Source organism: Dipodomys merriami, unplaced genomic scaffold, assembly GCF_024711535.1.
Source record: "Dipodomys merriami isolate MVZ:Mamm:240054 unplaced genomic scaffold, mDipMer1.0.p SCAF_347, whole genome shotgun sequence".
In the NCBI taxonomy this organism is placed as follows: Eukaryota; Metazoa; Chordata; class Mammalia; order Rodentia; family Heteromyidae; genus Dipodomys; species Dipodomys merriami.
This window is the reverse complement of record NW_027205015.1, coordinates 824,886-842,442: the sequence shown is the minus strand read 5'-3', so window position 1 is coordinate 842,442 and position 17,557 is coordinate 824,886. Positions and strand designations below refer to the sequence as shown.

The 17,557-nt window shown below is 36.7% G+C and overlaps 1 non-coding gene across 1 annotated transcript; it reads left to right on the top strand.

Annotated features, from left to right (window-relative positions):
• Window positions 1-13,214: 13,214 nt before the first annotated feature.
• Window positions 13,215-13,321, top strand: LOC138803727 (U6 spliceosomal RNA). Its single transcript, XR_011365026.1, has one exon. It is a non-coding gene; the product is annotated as a U6 spliceosomal RNA (small nuclear RNA).
• Window positions 13,322-17,557: the final 4,236 nt, after the last annotated feature.

Here is a 17,557-nt window from a genome sequence, read left to right as displayed (position 1 = left end):
GTCAGCCCATGATGGGACCATATTACATCTCGACATCAAAAGGCATCACATAAAATTCTGAAACTCACAGAGACTGAATAACACATTGCTAAATCATCAGTGAGTTACTGATGAGATATGGAGGGAAGTTCCAACGTTTATAGAATTCAGTGGAAGTGAAATAGACAAAATGCTACCTCCTCTGGTATACAATAGCACAGGCAATACTCAAGGAAAAATTATATATTTGAGTGTGTACATCAACAAATTAGAACAATATTGAATCAGCACTAGACACTTGAAAAACAGGAACAAGCCAAACCAAAAACCAGTAGACAAAGATAATACAAATTAGAATAAAGAAATAAAGGAATCAGAGTCTCAAAAAAACATACAATCATAATTGACGTATCTACTAGTAGCTGACAACTTCTCCCAATGAGCTCACAACTTCTCCCAATGAATGTCAATGTATCTATTTTCAGAGATAGACTCAACCAGCCCAAACCAGTGAACAAAACAAACTATTATGATTCTAAGAAACAACATTTTGTTTGCCTTTAAATAAATTTAGTTTGTTATTATTAAGGTGATTTATAGAGGGATTACAATTACATGAGTCAGGTAATGAGTACATTTTTTTTCATAAAATGTCTTCAGTTCCCTCACTTGTTCCCAGTCCCACCCTCCTGTCCCTACCTGTGTGTTAAATAGTTCACTTTAATCAATGTTCAATGAACTCCACTGCTGCAATTTATCACTAAAGCTCTGTGCCTACCCTTCACCTTCCTGAAGACATACGATAAATATACCAGGCATGAGGTAAAGACTACAGAATCATCACAAACTATAAACACAACAATGAACACAAAACCAAAAAGGAGTCTTTTGTTTCCATATCATATACTTTGTTTCAGTATATATATTATATAAATACAATTATTTTTTCATAAAGTCAATTCAGGGATTGAGGAGTGATAACATAATTTTGCTTTCTATTTAATAATGCTTTTTATTGTAACATTAAAGATGTAAGTAACACAATTCAAGTTTTATGAAATTTGAAGGTTTTGATTTAATGTTATATTTTCAAAATGTCTAATAGTTCCATTTTGGGAACTAAAATGAAAAACAAGAATGTTTTATCCTCAAGAATGTCATTATTTTACATGCAAAAAACTAAAATAAGTGTTATATTAATGTAATGGAAATAAGAAATCAAATACTTATGCAATGCATCAATTCCATAGATTATGAGAGGTATTGATAAAATTAATAAAATTTGTTTTAAGTAGATTACTTAAGACATGAAGCAAGTGATAATTTTCTTTTCTAGGTGAAGTTGATATAGAAATCAAAGCTCAAAGATTCCAGAGTCCTGTGTGCTTGATACGTGGCAATTTACACATATGCTTGTGTCATCTCAAAGTTATTTAAAAATACGTGTGAACAGGAGTAGAATGAAAACAATCACTCAAATGTTTACTTTTATTTTGTGACTAAATATACCTTTTTATATCTCTTTATTTTATTTAAAAAATCTGGTAAATTTATTTAAATCACACCAACAATAATGAGAAATAAACAGCCCCACGCTCCTTAAAAGACAATCAATAAAAAAAGGAAACAACAAAGAAAAAAATGAACCTCATTTTGCACGTGGTCTTTTATATTGTGGTGCTTTGTAATTGTGGATTATGTGACTATCTCATGAGTCTGGGCTTGAATCACTAGGGAGGGCTACTGGAAGAAAATTTCAAAATCTAGAGCAGCTAACACACCTGTGCAGTTGTTTGTGGGTTTCACTACAGTAGCAGCAGGGCATATGATGTAAAAAGGAAATGATTCCAGTGCTTTACAGGCCAAAATGTGATGAAAAGCATATTTTTATCTTCTTAGATGAAATAAGAAGACCACACTTTAAAAGATTACTAAACGATCAGCCCTTTAAATAGCATTACCATCTTTTACGCACTCCAGATAATTAAAGTCCTTCATCTCCCCACAACCATTGCTGCCATTCACAATCATTCCTAAGGTGAATATCCAGTTCTTTTTGACATTTCAAATAGTTTACGAGCAATATAAACAATAATACAAGTTGTTGAAAAAAGTTAATTTAGAATCAGTAAACAAATCAGATTCAACTCTATAGCATAAGCTTTAGGAAAAATGAATTAAGGAATATGGCATGTCCTTTGTAATTTAATATTAGACATTAGAACAAAATGCCAGAAACAGACTCCGCAAGAAGGAAAGAGAAGTCTTTGATATGATATATTAAAGATTAACTAGAGAAAATAATTTTACCTACAGTTTCTATACTTTTGTCTACTAATCAGAGAGACTCAAAAAGATTCTGCATATGAGAAATCTGGTATTTGTTTTTCACAGTATGGCATATTGCTTTAATATGAAGTTTTCTTCTTCTATGTATTTTGTCGATCGTGGGGCTTGAACTCTGGTCTGGGCCCTGTCCCTCAGCTCCACAGTTCAAGGCTAGTGCTCTACCACTTGAGTCACGGTACCATTTCCAGAAGCTATTATTCTTCTCACGAAAGGATTTCACAATGACAGGTACAATTACAAGAAATAAAACGATAAATATTCACAGTGGCACAAAAATCCCTTAGATGTCTAGCAAGACAGCATGCTTTTCCAGACCCTGCATGTGGTGTGAGTGATTTGCAAACAAAGCGACCATAGAAGATGTTGGACCCTAAACAAAACTGACACTTGCATAAACCCAGTACTCTATGACAGATTTAGCAAGGCCTATCTTGGAGATTCTTGTTAGGGACTTGATGAAAAATGTATAGTTTAGTTGTTATTATGAAACTCCTTTACACCTGTCCCTCGGCCATTAACTATATTTAACATAGTTTCTTTTGCTCTAACATATTTTTTTTGACTCAGGAAACTCTTTTTTGTTTGTGAAAACTTGGTTGTTCACAACATAGACATGGGTTTTTTAAACCTTTCGAAATTGCTGCTCGCATAGAATTCTATGAGATGAGCTACTCTTTGTCATTTCATAGGAATAAACTTACTTTGATTCAAACCTGGACAGCAGCTAGCTTGTTCTCCCTCCTAGAAATTCATCTGTGTAGACTTCTTTACATGTAAACAGACCCTCATTTACTTGCAAAAGTCTGTCAGTGAGTCAAACCTAATTCACCCAATGAGGTAAATTCTTTTCCCATCCTTCCTTTACATTAAAAATATAAACAATTTTTACATTTTGCTGAACATTAAAAATGTTCAACAACGTGCATACTTTTTATGTGAAGTGTGATTCCTATTTTTCATAATGTGGATCAAGCAGAGAAATCAGTTTAAGATGTGACAGAGCCTTTCAAACAGTCTTTGACCTTGAAAATTTTCCTGGGTATGAAGTTTTGGAGAAATATCCCCTTTCAAAGATAAAGGACTCATTTTTTTTATATTGTGCTGGTACTGGGGTTTGAACTCCTGGCCTTGTGGTCTACCTGTGTAAGGTCTGCTCCTGGATGGAGAGCAGACTCTATCCTCCTTGCAGTAAAGTCTCCGCCCAATAACTGTGTTACCTAGGCAACTGGCACACCTTTAAGATGTCACATCTGCATCTGCTGAGGTCACATCTGAATTTGATGTGGCCACACCTATCTTCACCCATCCCCTAGACAAGGCCTAGCGCATGCCCAGACGTGCTCTTTCCCAGGTCTTTCCCAAGTCTTTCCCAGGCCTTTCCCAGCCACGTGGAGGGCCAACATGGCCTGGTAACAGCGGGATTGATGAATAAACCTACTCCTTACCACATGTGTGATGTGGCTCTTACTCAGCAACCTCTTTTTAAAAACCTAACATAAATGGTGCCATTTGAAGCAGGAAAGGCTTTAAGTCAGGATAGGAGGTGGGATTCCTCTCTTTTTTTCTTTCTTTTGTTTGTTTTTCCCTTTTTTGCTCTGAGGAATACAGCAGTTCTGAAGGCCTTTTGGGAACCGGTTTGTCTGCTGTGGACAAAGTGAATCAATTCCTTGCTGGCCTCTGCATCCACCTCCATGCTTGTACATTTTGGTGAGTAAACTACTCTCTAAGGGTTCTCTGTTGCTCAGTCTCTCTCCAGAAGTGGTTCCACACTGAAGAACCTGCTAGGCCTTTAACTGAAAGCCCAGTCACGTCTGGAGCCAAGGGCACTTGCCTCTGGTTGCTTGGCCAGTCCCCCCTAGAGAGCTCAGTGGTAAGTTGTGCGGCCACTTCCATCTGAAAAGGCCAACTTCACTCACTGATTTTTTTTCTCTCCTATACCCTTAATGGGGAGCTGTGTGTAACTCCAGTGCTGTGAAACCCCTCTGAAATGCCTCCTACACTCCCTGGATAGCCAGAGCACCTAATATTTTTAGTCTCTTCTCAGATTTAGACAATTTTTGCCTCTGCAATAGTAAACGGTCAGCAGTCTGTTCACTTTCAGGATCTCTTTGCTCTCTGCTAATCATGTCCAACTTCGTGTATCTCTCCCTTTCTTTTCTACAACTTTTTGGATTGTGCCCTGAAGAGTGTGATGAGAGTTGGGTTCTGGGGACGTCCTCTAGCTTCCCTATCAAAGACTAGCCAATCTAGGCTTAATCTATTTGTTCAGGCTTTCTTTGCATTTTTTCAGAAATTCACCATCGTGAGTTTGTCATTTGGCCACATGGTGGGTTCAGGGTTTGGTCCTATCTAACCCAAAACTTTCCACCAAGTTTACTACACCTCCATCCATGTATTCTATTGTACCTTGCTAACAAGTTGCTCTTTTCTCAGACCCTGGTACCTGAGGCTCAACTATCTGATGTGCTTTGTTAGCAAAGATGTCTAAATATTAATGTAAAAAATTTTAGATTTTGAGTTTTGCCTTTTTGGTTTTGTGTTATGTATTCTAGTACTGTCTACGTGATTCTAAAATATTGGGCATATATGTGCTAAGATTCTCACATCTAACGAGTTTTGTCATTGCAGCATATTACTTGGTCAATTCTTGGTAAGGACTAGGTAAACTCTACTTATTCTAATTGATCTCCATGTTGTTTAATTGGAAATAATAAAGAGTTTTCATGACAAAGATTGCAATTCAAAGCCAACCGGTGCTGAAAAAATCCCTAAGACGCCATCTCCCAACTAATCTGCAAAGAGCCAGGCTGGAAGTATGGCTGAAGACTCTTACCTCTAATCCGCCACACACTGGAAGTGGTACTGTAAGAGCACTAGCCTTGAGCAGATACTCCGGCACAGTGCCCAGGCCTTGAATTCAAATCTCCATGAATACTCACTGAGAGAAGTCATCCCAGAAACGAGCCCCTAGATTCAGCCAGTCTGGGGAACAAGGGACCATGGAGAGGAGTAAGAGGAGATGATGTCATATCATGCATTTTGTGCCTGCCCTTTCAAAATTAACCAGAGCCAGGAGGTCAATATAAATAAGAAGCCTGCCATCTAATGTTCATACCTGTCTACATTTTGACTGTATGGGAATTCACATTCTTGCCTTTGTTACCTAAATTTTCCTCTACCTAGTCACCAGATAAGGACATTTCTTCCAACATTTTTCAGCCCCAGTCCTTCCACTTGCCATTTATTTGCTCTCTAATAATTTTTTCCAGCTCCTCAATGCCTCATGAGACTTTCTGTAGACTTCATCCAAGAGACTTGCCTCCACCAGACTTTATCAACGGACTCACACTCACCAAGGGACAGCTGCAGCTCACTGCCTTCTCTGGGATGGGACCAAATTCCAGCCCTTTACCCCTAATTTCGACACACCTTGTCAGCAGGAAGTAACCAGAAAGGATCCGCACCCTATTTCATGATTATTAAAAGGCTGGAATATAAGGTCTGTTTCTGGATAGCGAGCAGATTCCACCCTCCTCTAAGCAAAGTCTCCTCCCAGTACCTGCATTACCTAGGCAACTGGCACTCTTGGAAGATATTACATCTGCATTTGCTGAGGTCATAACTGAATTTGATGTGGCCACACCTTTCTCCACCCATACCCTAGATAAGGCCTAGCCCAGCCCTAGAGGCTCTCTTTCTCAGGTCTTTTCCAGGACTTTCCCAGCTGCATGGAGGGCCAACATGGCCTGGTGCCAGAGGGAATGATGAATAAACTTAACCCTTTCCTGAATACCTCGTGTAACAATCTGAGCTTTAATTCCCAATGCTTACTCTATACCTCCAGAACCACACCTACACTTCTTCCTTTTACCACAAGTGGAGAAAAGAATCTCTTAGGTTTATCTACTTGGAATAGCTTTGAATTACCATTGTCAAATTTAAACTCACCCAGTATGGAGCTGTAAGCCACTGGTGCTCTGCTAGAACTCACTTCTTAATAATAAATATTCACAAAAAGAGGAGAAAACATATTTGTTCAATTACATATGTATTGCCAGATAAACCAAATCACTTGCTACTGGAAGAGAAAAAGAGAGAAGATAGAAATGAATATGGAGGAGAGAGACATAAAGAAAGAAGAAGGGAAGAGAGGATAAGTGATGGGAGGGGAGGGGAAGGAAGGATAATAGAAGAGGAAGGGGGAGCTGAGTAGAATTGTCTATTTCTCACTAAGGTATTGTTGAACAATCAGTGCCTTTGCATTTATGTAACCAAAGCTTTGTATTTTTGGTAGTAGTAAGCTGAGATATAAAATACAAATTTTCATGTAAAACCAGTTAGTGTGCTTACTCCTGCACAAAGGAAGCCAGAGTTAGGTTACTGTTGGAGTCAAGGCAAGAGTATGCAGTTTAAGTGATTCTGAGAAACAATAATTATTATGCCAAGAATGCTCCCTTGCCCAAGAATTACTCTTGTTCCCTGCTCCATTCTTCCTTTCTACAAGAATAGCAGAAACAGGGAGGCTGGGAAGGTATGGTTAGGGGAAACAAAGAAGGAGGCTACAATGCTTGATACGAAATGTACTCGTTATCTTGCCCATGTAATTGTAACCCCTCTGTACAATATTTTCACAATAAAAATAAATAAAAATTAAAAAAAGAATAGCAGAAACAGAAGAGGAAGGAGATATCTGAGTAATGATCATCTTTCTGTTTACCCTCATCTGTTTAACTTCATCCCCTCAAACAATAAAGCCAAAGGAGACTTAACGTGAACTAGTAGGGGAAATGTCTGTGTGTGGGGGGGAGTTCATTCTAACTTAATGTGAAAATTTTAAAATAATTGGGACAGCATTTCAAATATTGAAATAAAACTTTTTCAATTATTAATAAAAAGTAACTCGAAATTTATTGAAAATTTAGAAGACTACAGCACTCACTACATAGTGGGTTCTGCATAATTAAAACTGACTCCTGTTTCTATCATCAGAAATTGAAAATCGTCCCTAAACTTCCAATACTAGGTAAATTGTCCTCGATATTCACTTAAAATGTGTGAATAGAATGTAGAAACATAACTTTAAATTTAGACTGTTGAAGTGATAAGTGATGGACATTCATGATGGGTAGCATAATGTTGAGAGCATGGAAATTATTTTCCTTCCATCTTCAGTGTGTAGAAAGTAAAAAAGCTCTATTTGATGGCCCTGAAGGTCCAATTCTAAATTTAGGACAGAAGGTGAGTAGTAAAGGAGACCTATCTCAGCCATTCACAGATTGGAAATGTGGAGAAATAGCCTCATTTATGTAGGTCAAACATGGAAGTGAGGATGTGGCAAGCCCAAAGCCAAATGCCAAAGGAAGAGATATTTTACAAAATACCATGAAGTTGAAATAAGTCTTAAATAAGGAGCTGGGCTTAAAGGGAGTAGGACAGAAGAATGCAGGGGGAAATGTTGGACTAATACAGTCAGATCACTCAACATACATATGTGAGAATATAAGTAGGAAACTTGAAGGGATAGGTGGGTTTGGGAAAAGGGAAGGAAGAAAAGTGGAAAGATTAACAATGATCCAGATGTGTTGTACAATGAAATGTACATACACTCTATTCAACGCTGACATGGTGGAGTGAAACCCCTTTGCACAACTAGCTAAAGATTAAGAAAATTGGTTTTAATTTTAAGAGACCAGAAGCATAAACCTTTAGAGATAAATAACAGGATAGCATTGACATATTGTTGAGGCTTATGCTTTTTTCAATATACAAAATTAAATAACTGTCAAGTCTGCTGCAAATGTAAATTTTACTTTGCCAATTCTTTTGGCAAATTGCTTATACTATAGAGAACCAAATTCCAATATCCCATCACTTCAAATAAAAAAAATCTTAGACACCTTTAGGTGTTTCTAAATATCTTAAGGTAATGCATTGGAACTAATTTCATTCCACATTTAAAATTAAATTTTAAAACACTAAAGTCATTTAAAATCCTCTCACACGGGCACAGATATGGATAGATAACTGATATGGGCAGAATCAGAATTATTCAGAAGGTTGTAAATGGATGCTTACCTAGTTTTCTCTCTGCTAGATCATAGAATACAGACTATCCTCATTGGAAAAATTTAGCCTTCCCAAGTTTTCTGTATATAAACATTCCATCAACATTTTCTTATTAAAGGATTATTCAAGATTAGCTATATGTTGATTGATAATGACTGAGCATGACAGAAAGGTGAGGGAAAACCATTTACTCTTCAGAGAGGTTCTGGCTTGTGTTTCACAAAGTGTTATGAAAGCTCTCCATGAGAAAACTAGTACTGTATTTCTAAAAAGTACTTGCATGCTTACACTTTCTCATAATGTCTCAATTCAAGTACTTTTCCTTGGAGTTCAGTACTATTCAATGATGCTGTGTTAGCTTTTTGTTATATTTTGCAGACCAGTCTTGGTGATGAAATTTGTGCTCCCAATTCCATCCACAAAATGCAGACAAAAATTATCTGAAAATAATTTGTATCTGTTGACAGTGCATATGCTTTTATTTTTTATTACAAACATAGAATGTAGTACAAATTTTCATAGCAATTACACTGCACTAGGTTGTAGACAGATTCTAATGTAAATAATATCCTGTGTTCATGTAGAATAGTTGAGTATCCAATGTTTTAATATGCCTGTGGTCCTAAAACCAATACCTTACTGATATTGAGTGACAAATACAACTTCCTATAAATACAAAAGTTTTCCTTGTATCTTTTATATATATATATATATATATATATATATATATATATATATATTTGTAATGATACTGTACAGAGGGGTTACAGTTACATAAGTAAAGTAATGAATACAATTTTTTTTCTTTATTATTTGTCATGGGTTTAACTCTAGGCCTGCGCACTGTCCCTCAGCTCTTCAGCTCAAGGCTATTGCTCTACCACCTGAGCTACAGCGCCACTTCCGGTTCTCTAGTGGTTTATTGGAGATAAGAGTTTCACGGACTTTCCTTCCCTGGCTGGCTTTGAACCACAATCCTCAGACCTCAGCCTCCTGAGTAGCTAGGATTACAATCATGAGTCACCGGCATCTGGCATGAGTCATTTCTTATTGAGCATTTTTACCCCATCTTTTGTGTTCCCCTATCATCCCTTCTCTTCACACCTCCTCAACTCATCCCTCTACCCACTCTCTGATAGTGTCTTTTACATCTCATTATTACAATGGGTCAACCTGAATCCTATCTTTGTATATTAAATGAAGAAATGATGGCTTGATTTATGCTGATTCTACTTGTGTAGACACAAGTAAAATCACTCACCAAGTCCAAGAGCATATAAATGAAATGGACACCTTTTTTTTTTCAGTTGGTTTAGTTTATTGACAGGTTACAAATTATTCTCAAACTTTAATATATTAAAAATAATCTCTTCTTTTCTTATTTTCTTGGCCAGAAAATCACCAAGACCTCAATCAGCATTTCTCTCATAGGACTTTTCACATGAGTTGGTTACCTGTTGATCTGAGGTCCAGTTTTATGAGGACTCACTAATCTGCTTAGGAATTGATGCTGGCTGTTGGAAAAAAGCTCAAAGATGGATGCCATTTAAAGCCTTATAATTTTATTCTTTACCATTATATTCTCCTGCTACTTTGGTTGTTGAGAGTGTGTATAAGAGCAAGCATTCCTTGGGCATCAGGGAGACACCATATGATCTTTACATACTTACGTTTCCGAGTAACTTGCTATGACGTGTACTGCATTTTGCAAGTCCAACCTGTCAAAACCTACCTGTTTTAAGAGATAAGAGGAGTGGTAAAAGAAGTCTTAGAGACAAACACATCTTGAACATATTTTGTTCCAAGCATTCCATCTAAGGCATTTTCAGCAACTAATGAAACATGTGTTGGCTGTAATTATGGGTCTTTCTCCATGCGTGCATGTATACATGTGTATATGTATATGTGAATTTGTGTGTATAGTAACATATATGTGTACAATATAAGGGCATATACACACATATATGCATATATAAATAAATATACATATACAAATATATGCATATATATCTTTGTTCAGTGACTTAATCTATAGTTCCCAGAACATTGTCATTCTCACAAAGTGTTCATGATAAACTGCTCTGAGGACCTGTGCTCTATTGTACTCACTTCCACCATTACCTTCTTTTTCATCCCTGTGAACAACTTCAGTCTATTTTCCATAGGAGAGCTTTATTTTAATTACATGTAGTTACAAACTGATAATCAAAGACAAAGGTTGTTTGTGAAAGAAAAAGAACTTTTAGGTCACAGGTTAAAATATCTTTTTTTTTGGGGGGGGGTCCAGTCTTGGTGCCTGAACTCTGGGCCTGGGAACAGTCCCTCAGCTCTTCAGCTCAAGGCTAGCGCTCTAATAATTGAGCCACAGCGCCACTTCTGGCTTTTTTTTCTTTTTGCTTATGTGCTGCTGAAGAATCGAACCCAGGGCCTCATGCATGCAAGGCAAGCTCTCTAACACTGAGCCACCTTCCCAGCCCAAGTTAAAATATCATATCCATCCAAATGATTCCTATGAGATAAAATTTGTAATAGTAGTAAACGTGAAAAGGAATTCCTAGACCTGTTGTTTTGCCATTTAGAATGGCAAAGAATAATAGCATGTCACTCATAATTCTTAAAGAATGCAAGGGAAAATGTTAGTCCCCATCATGTTCCCACAAAGCCACTGGATCCTCAAGGATAATAGTAGACCAGCAGAAATTCTTTTTTTTTTTTTTAGGTCGTGATGCTTGAACTCTGGGCCTGGACGCTGTCCTTCAGCTCTTCAGCTCAAGGCGAGCGCTCTACCACTTGAGCTACAGTGCCACTTCCATTTTTCTGGTGGTTTATTGGAGATAGGAGTCTCACCGTCTCTCCTGCCCGGGCTGGCTTTGAACCACGATCCTCAGATCTCAGCCTCCTGAGTAGATAGGATTACAGTCGTGAGCCACCAGTGCACGGCTCACCAGCAGAAGTTCTATGTAGCAGACATGGAGCATGAAAGTGAAAGAGAGGAAATGAGAGAGCGTGAAAGAGGGAGAAATATAATAATACTGAAAGTGCATAACAGATAAAAAAGAGCTGTATGAGAATATTCATACTGTTATCTTTAGACTCTACATATATATTTGAAGGTATTTGATGTATGATAATCCATCAACCCAAAATATGATTTTAATAAAAAATAAAAATGACTCAGAAGAAATTTAAAATGCTAAAACAATTTTCACATTAGCAAACTCTCAGAGATATTTCATGACTTTGAAAATAATAAAGTGGCTGGGGTTAGTATAAATTTAGAAGTATAACAATGCACAAAAATATGAAAAGATATTCATATATTTCATTATATAACCCATAGCAGAAAGCAAATATTGTTTAGATGAATTTTTAAATCCCAGTCTATCAGGAGCTGGGATGGGGGCTGTTGTAGAGTGCCTGCCTTGCATGCATCAGGCCTGGGTTTGATTCCTCAGCATCACATAAGTAGAAAAGGACAGAAGTGGTTCTGTGGCTCAAGTGGTAGCACTTGCCTTGAGCTGAGGTAAAGCAACCACGCCCCAGAGTTCAACCCCATGGCCAACAAAATCAAAGTAAAAAACAAAACAAAATACAGTCTCTCACTTTTGTGACCTCAACCCTGTAATATCACTGCTTCAGCCTAGGGCTAAGATTTTAAGTGTGGACATTTATCATCCTTCCTGATTCTGACTGTACTTGATAATTTTTTAATCAATATTTTGTTCTTAATTTTGCTTTTTGTAAATCTACATGCAACTATAAAAAATGGTTTGGCCATCCCAGTCACCTTCTCAAAGTACCTCCTGATGATGAATAACAAAAAGTTTTATTATATTACAATGGAAACAGTACCACAAATAAAGAAACATAATAACAAATATTAATTATTAATAAAATAAAATACCAAAGAATTACTAGTGTTTTCACTATTTGAAGTGTACTTACATATTTGATTTTACTATTCTCACATTCCTGTACATTTAACACTGAATAAGATTATGATATTCAACAAGAGTTTTATAGGCTACGTGTAGTCTTTAAAGTTACCCACTAAGATTGCATTTTATGACTCATCTCATCATTTCTATATGGCTTATATCATCATTTGTTCCTCACTAACATATAAAGTAACGAAACCCTAAAGTTTTAAGAGAAACTGTGCAGTTAACAAAGTCTTAACTCTTCACTCTGCTTCTTTACACTAAGACTTTGCAACATCTCATTAGTAATGTTTCTATAAACTCTGAAGTGTACATTTTAGTAGCATATGTTTGCTACCATAAATCTTAAATATTTATAGAAAAGTTGTATAACCTGACAAACAGTCCTAATTTTGGCCTATATAAACAAATTCCCAAAATTAAATATATTTAAAACTTTTAACAAACCTTAACACTTGCCACAGTGTTCATTATGACAGGTGCCTTGTACAGAATAATTGAATTCGTCCTCCTACACATCTCTTTTTTTATTTTTATTTTTTGCGAACATACTGTACAGAGGGGTTACAATTACACGGGCAAGATAATGAGTACATTTCTTATCAAGCATTGCAGCCTCCTCCTTTGTTTACCCTTCACATCCCTTCCCAGCCTTCCCCTGTCCCCCCATCCAATACCCCCCCCCATCCTACACATCTCTTGAACAACAATATCTGGGATTATTTTGTTTTTGAAATGTTAATCTTGTCTATTCTTAAATGTGTGCTTATATAAGAAGTACATGGTTCTAAAATTTCATGAGAAATCTTCAAAACTTACTTTTCTTTGAATTGTCTAGTTTAAGAAAATCAATTACACTTTATATATAAAAAATTCTCTGTGCTCAATTCAGCAGCACATTCACTAAAATTGGAACAATACAGAGAAGATTAACATGGCCCCTGTGCAAGGTTGACACGCAAATTCTTGAATCATTCCATATTTTTACAAGTAAAGATGCTGGAGAGGATGTGGCCACAAGGGAACCTTACTTGATTCTTGGTGGGAGTGTTAACTTGTTCAACCACTTTGGAAAGCAGTATGGAGGCTGGTCAAAAGACTCCATATAAAGCTCCTTTATGACCCAGCAATCACAATTCTAGGGATTTACCCAAATGATCACAAAGAAGACCATACTAAAACTACCAGCACAACGATGCTAACTGCAGCATTATTTACAATAGCTAAGATATGGAGCTCACCTCTATGGCACACAGAAGATGAATGCACCATGAAAATGTGGTGTATATACACAATTAAATTTTATGCCTCCATCAGAAAGAATGACATCACCCAATTTGTTAAGGATTGGAAAGACTTGGGAAAAAAATTTAATAAGTGAAGTAAGCCAAGTCAAAAGAAACATAGGTCCCATGGTGTCCCTTATTTTCAACAGCTAATATATGTCTGGGATAAGCAGAATAGATCATAAGCTATGTGCATATCAGATAAAATGATATTACAGGAAATGAACCAGACGTGTTTTTTGTTGTTTCTTGCTATTGTTTTTAAGATACTTATAATTCGTGATGTGATTTTTTTTATTCCTTTATATGTTCCTCCCCTACGCTCTAACCTCTGTTTTCACTGTATTTGAAGTTGGTGCGCCTACATCCTGTGTTTACATTTCTCAAATTTGGGGAGGGGAAAGGGAAATACAAAATTCTTAAATAGGGATATATGTTGATATGCACAAAACACTATGGTGAAAAATGAACTTTACAATTTAGGCAGGGGAAGGGGGAGGGGAGTGTATTTGTGGAGGTGGGAGGGAAGGGATGGTGGAAGAAAAAGAAAGGAAGAGGTAACAATGCTTGTTAGGAAATGTACTCATTATTTGCTCATATAAATATGACACCTCTGTACAGTTATTTTTACAGGTGGACCTATTGCAACATTGAGAAAAACAAGTCCTTATGTTGAAAACGAATTTTACAACTTTGGTGGGGGGGAGTGGGGAGGCTTGGGTGGGAGGCTGGAGAAGGAAGGAATGGATGGGAAAGGGAAACAAAGGAGGAGGCTACAATGCTTGATAAGAAATGTTATCGTGCCCATGTAATTGTAACCCCTCTGTACAGTATTTTCACAGTAAAAAATAAACAACGTATAAAAATATTCTGATATAGAAGAGTTTATTTCCTTTATTTTACTCAGATAATATCGTTAACAAAGAAATTAATGCAGAACATTGATATGCTGATATGAAGGTATTTTGAATAAATGTGTGTGTGCATACACACATGCATGCACACATGCAAACATGCACATTCTTGTTTATTGGCATGCTCAGAGTTTGAAATCAGGGCTTCAAAGTCTTGCTAGGCCTTTCCTCTCTAGATTGATGAGCTAATATATGAGCTACATCTCCATTCCTGGCTCTTTGCTAGTTCATTATAATTTCTGAAAAATAATCTCATGAATTTATTCCACCCTGAGAGTCTTCCAACAGTTATCCATAGATCTCAGGCTTCTGATTAGATATTCCGAGTAGATAGGATTAGAGGTATGAGCAGCCAGGAAAAGGCTTTCAGAATAATTTTAAAAGTAGAAGAAATTTTACTTGATGGGGGCCTGTTTTATCATCTCCTACTGTTAAAGCATTTTGGAGTGATTATATGTGAATTTATTTTGTTTTCGGATTCTTAAAAGATAGTAAGTGTTGGGATTTAAAAGTTTCAGTATTTTTTAAAAAAGGATACTGGAGCTGTGGGCCAAAAGAAATTTGACTCTCTTTGGACTTCAATTTATAAACTCAGCTCTGTGCATGATAACCCAATGTCACCAACACAGTCTGTGTTGGTGTTGAAGACAAAATGTGACAGAAAACAATCACTATAGGCAATATTTGGTATGCTATTATTTCTTGGACAATATGAATATTGAATTGAGAGTGTAAGAGAATGGAGAGATTTTACCTATATTTTTTGTAATGTTAAAAGGCTTTTGGAGACTGTGACTCATTTCCATCCTCACTGTGTGTCTTTGGGCCATGCAATTCGTGACTTTAATTAAAATTTTTCCCAACACTAAAATGATAATAACATTAGCATTATAGCAAATATTATCTTAAGAATTGAGAGAAATAAAACTTGCAAAATACTTAACATAAACTTTTATGAACGAGCTTTGAGTTTAGCGAAAAATTTTTAATACTAACTAGAATGCAATAATATTACAGAAAACATTACAGGTAGTGAGCAACCAGAAGGAATGTGATCTATTGAACATGCTCTGCTTCCAAGGAAGCCAGGTGTACAACTACTCATGCTTTAAATCAAACTGGTTATCTTAGGACTTGGTAGTGTAAAAATATCAAGGACAGAATAATGAAGGAATGTTGTAGACTGAGGTAATGTCCATATGATAATGTGCAAAACTGATAAAAGGTAAAAGTACCTGAGCAGTATATTATGTTTTATATCATTTAAGTTGCAATGCAAAGATAGGGAATACCTAGAACAATGAATTCTTTTTGATATCCTATCATAGGTCCTTAGCAGGATGAACTCTTTCTTCATTCTTTTTTTTTTAATTTTATTTTATGTTATTTGAGAACATACTGTACAGAGGGGCTACAATTACATGGGCAGGATAATGCATACATTTCTTACCAAGCATTGCAGCCTCCTCCTTTGTTTACCCTTCACCTCCCTTCCCCGCCTCCCCCCTCCCCCCACCCAATTATACTCCCCTCCCCCCACCCAATTATACCCACCTCCCCCCCCACACCGACATTGTAAAGCTGGTTTTGACATGACATTTTGTACTTCTCATTGTTGCAACAGGTCCACCTGAATCCTTAAACGACTTGTTTGTCCCCATCTCCTCCACATGTTATACTGACATCAAATATAGTGAAAGCGGGGGTTACACTGTGGGGGAGGGACATACAAAGCAACAAAGAAATAATCTTATAAATGCGTTAGAAACACATGCATGAAATAAACGAAAACATTAAAATACATATTTAAGGGTTCATTTTCCTAACATCACATTATCTGACCTTTTCTGCTGGACTCATACCTATACTAGATATTGCAAATAAGGGAAACCATGGGACCTATGCTTCTTTGGGCCTGGCTTACTTCACTTAATATAATTTTTTCCAAACCTTTCCATTTCCTAACAAATGGGGAAATGTCATTCTTTCTGATGGAGGCATAGAATTCCATTGTGTATATATACCACATTTTCTTGATCCATTCATCTACTGAGGGGCATCTGGGCTGGTTCCAGATCTTAGCTATGGTAAATAATGCTGCAATAAACATAGTTGTGCTGGTAGCTTTAGTGTGGTCTTGTTTGTAAACATTTGGGTAAATGCCCAAAAGTGGGATTGCTGGATCATAGGGGAGATCTATGTGAAGTCTTTTGAGGAACCTCCATACTGCTTTCCAAAGTGGTTGAACAAGTTTACATTCCCACCAACAATGAAGTAAGGTTCCTTTCTGTCCACATCCCCTCCAGCATCTATTGTTGGTAGAGTTCTTGATTTTTGCTGTTCTAACTGGAGTGAGGTGATATCTCAATGTTGTTTTGATTTCTTTCTTCATTCTTGTAGAAGCAATATCAGATGAGAGGAACTGTATTTTTTGTTTGCTTCCTTCAATTTATTCTTCAATTTGAAATCTAAACTACTTGAGACTGAAAAAAAAAACAAGGGAAATTAGACACGCAGGCTTTGGAAAGAACAATCAACATAAAATAAATAAAATACATATAGCCTTATGAAAGGTCTAACTAAATTGAGTTATATAGTCTCAAGCATAAACAGAAAATGATATAAGCAATATCATGTTATTGAAAATTGAAAAATGTAAGGAGTTGCTTAATTTTTTCCTTTCTTCTCCCTTGAATTAATTATTGATTTTTGTATAGAGAGATTAAAGATAACATTAACAAGAAATGATTAAAATTCAAAAGAGATCTGGGAAGATGGTAGGGGAGAAACTGGAGGTTAAACAGGCTCTCTCATAGAAAGCAGTTTAAGTGTTCCAGTGAACAGTCCTAAGCAAGAGAATCACAACAAGGGTGCCATCACAGTACAGAGAGTTTGGCCAGAGAGGGAAAATCCAGGCAAGGGGACAGGTCCGTGCACTTGCCAGCAGGCTCATTTACAGTTGTGGTGGTGGCAGTGACAACCGTAGCCACCAAACCTGAAACACAGAGAGTCCTGGACGAGG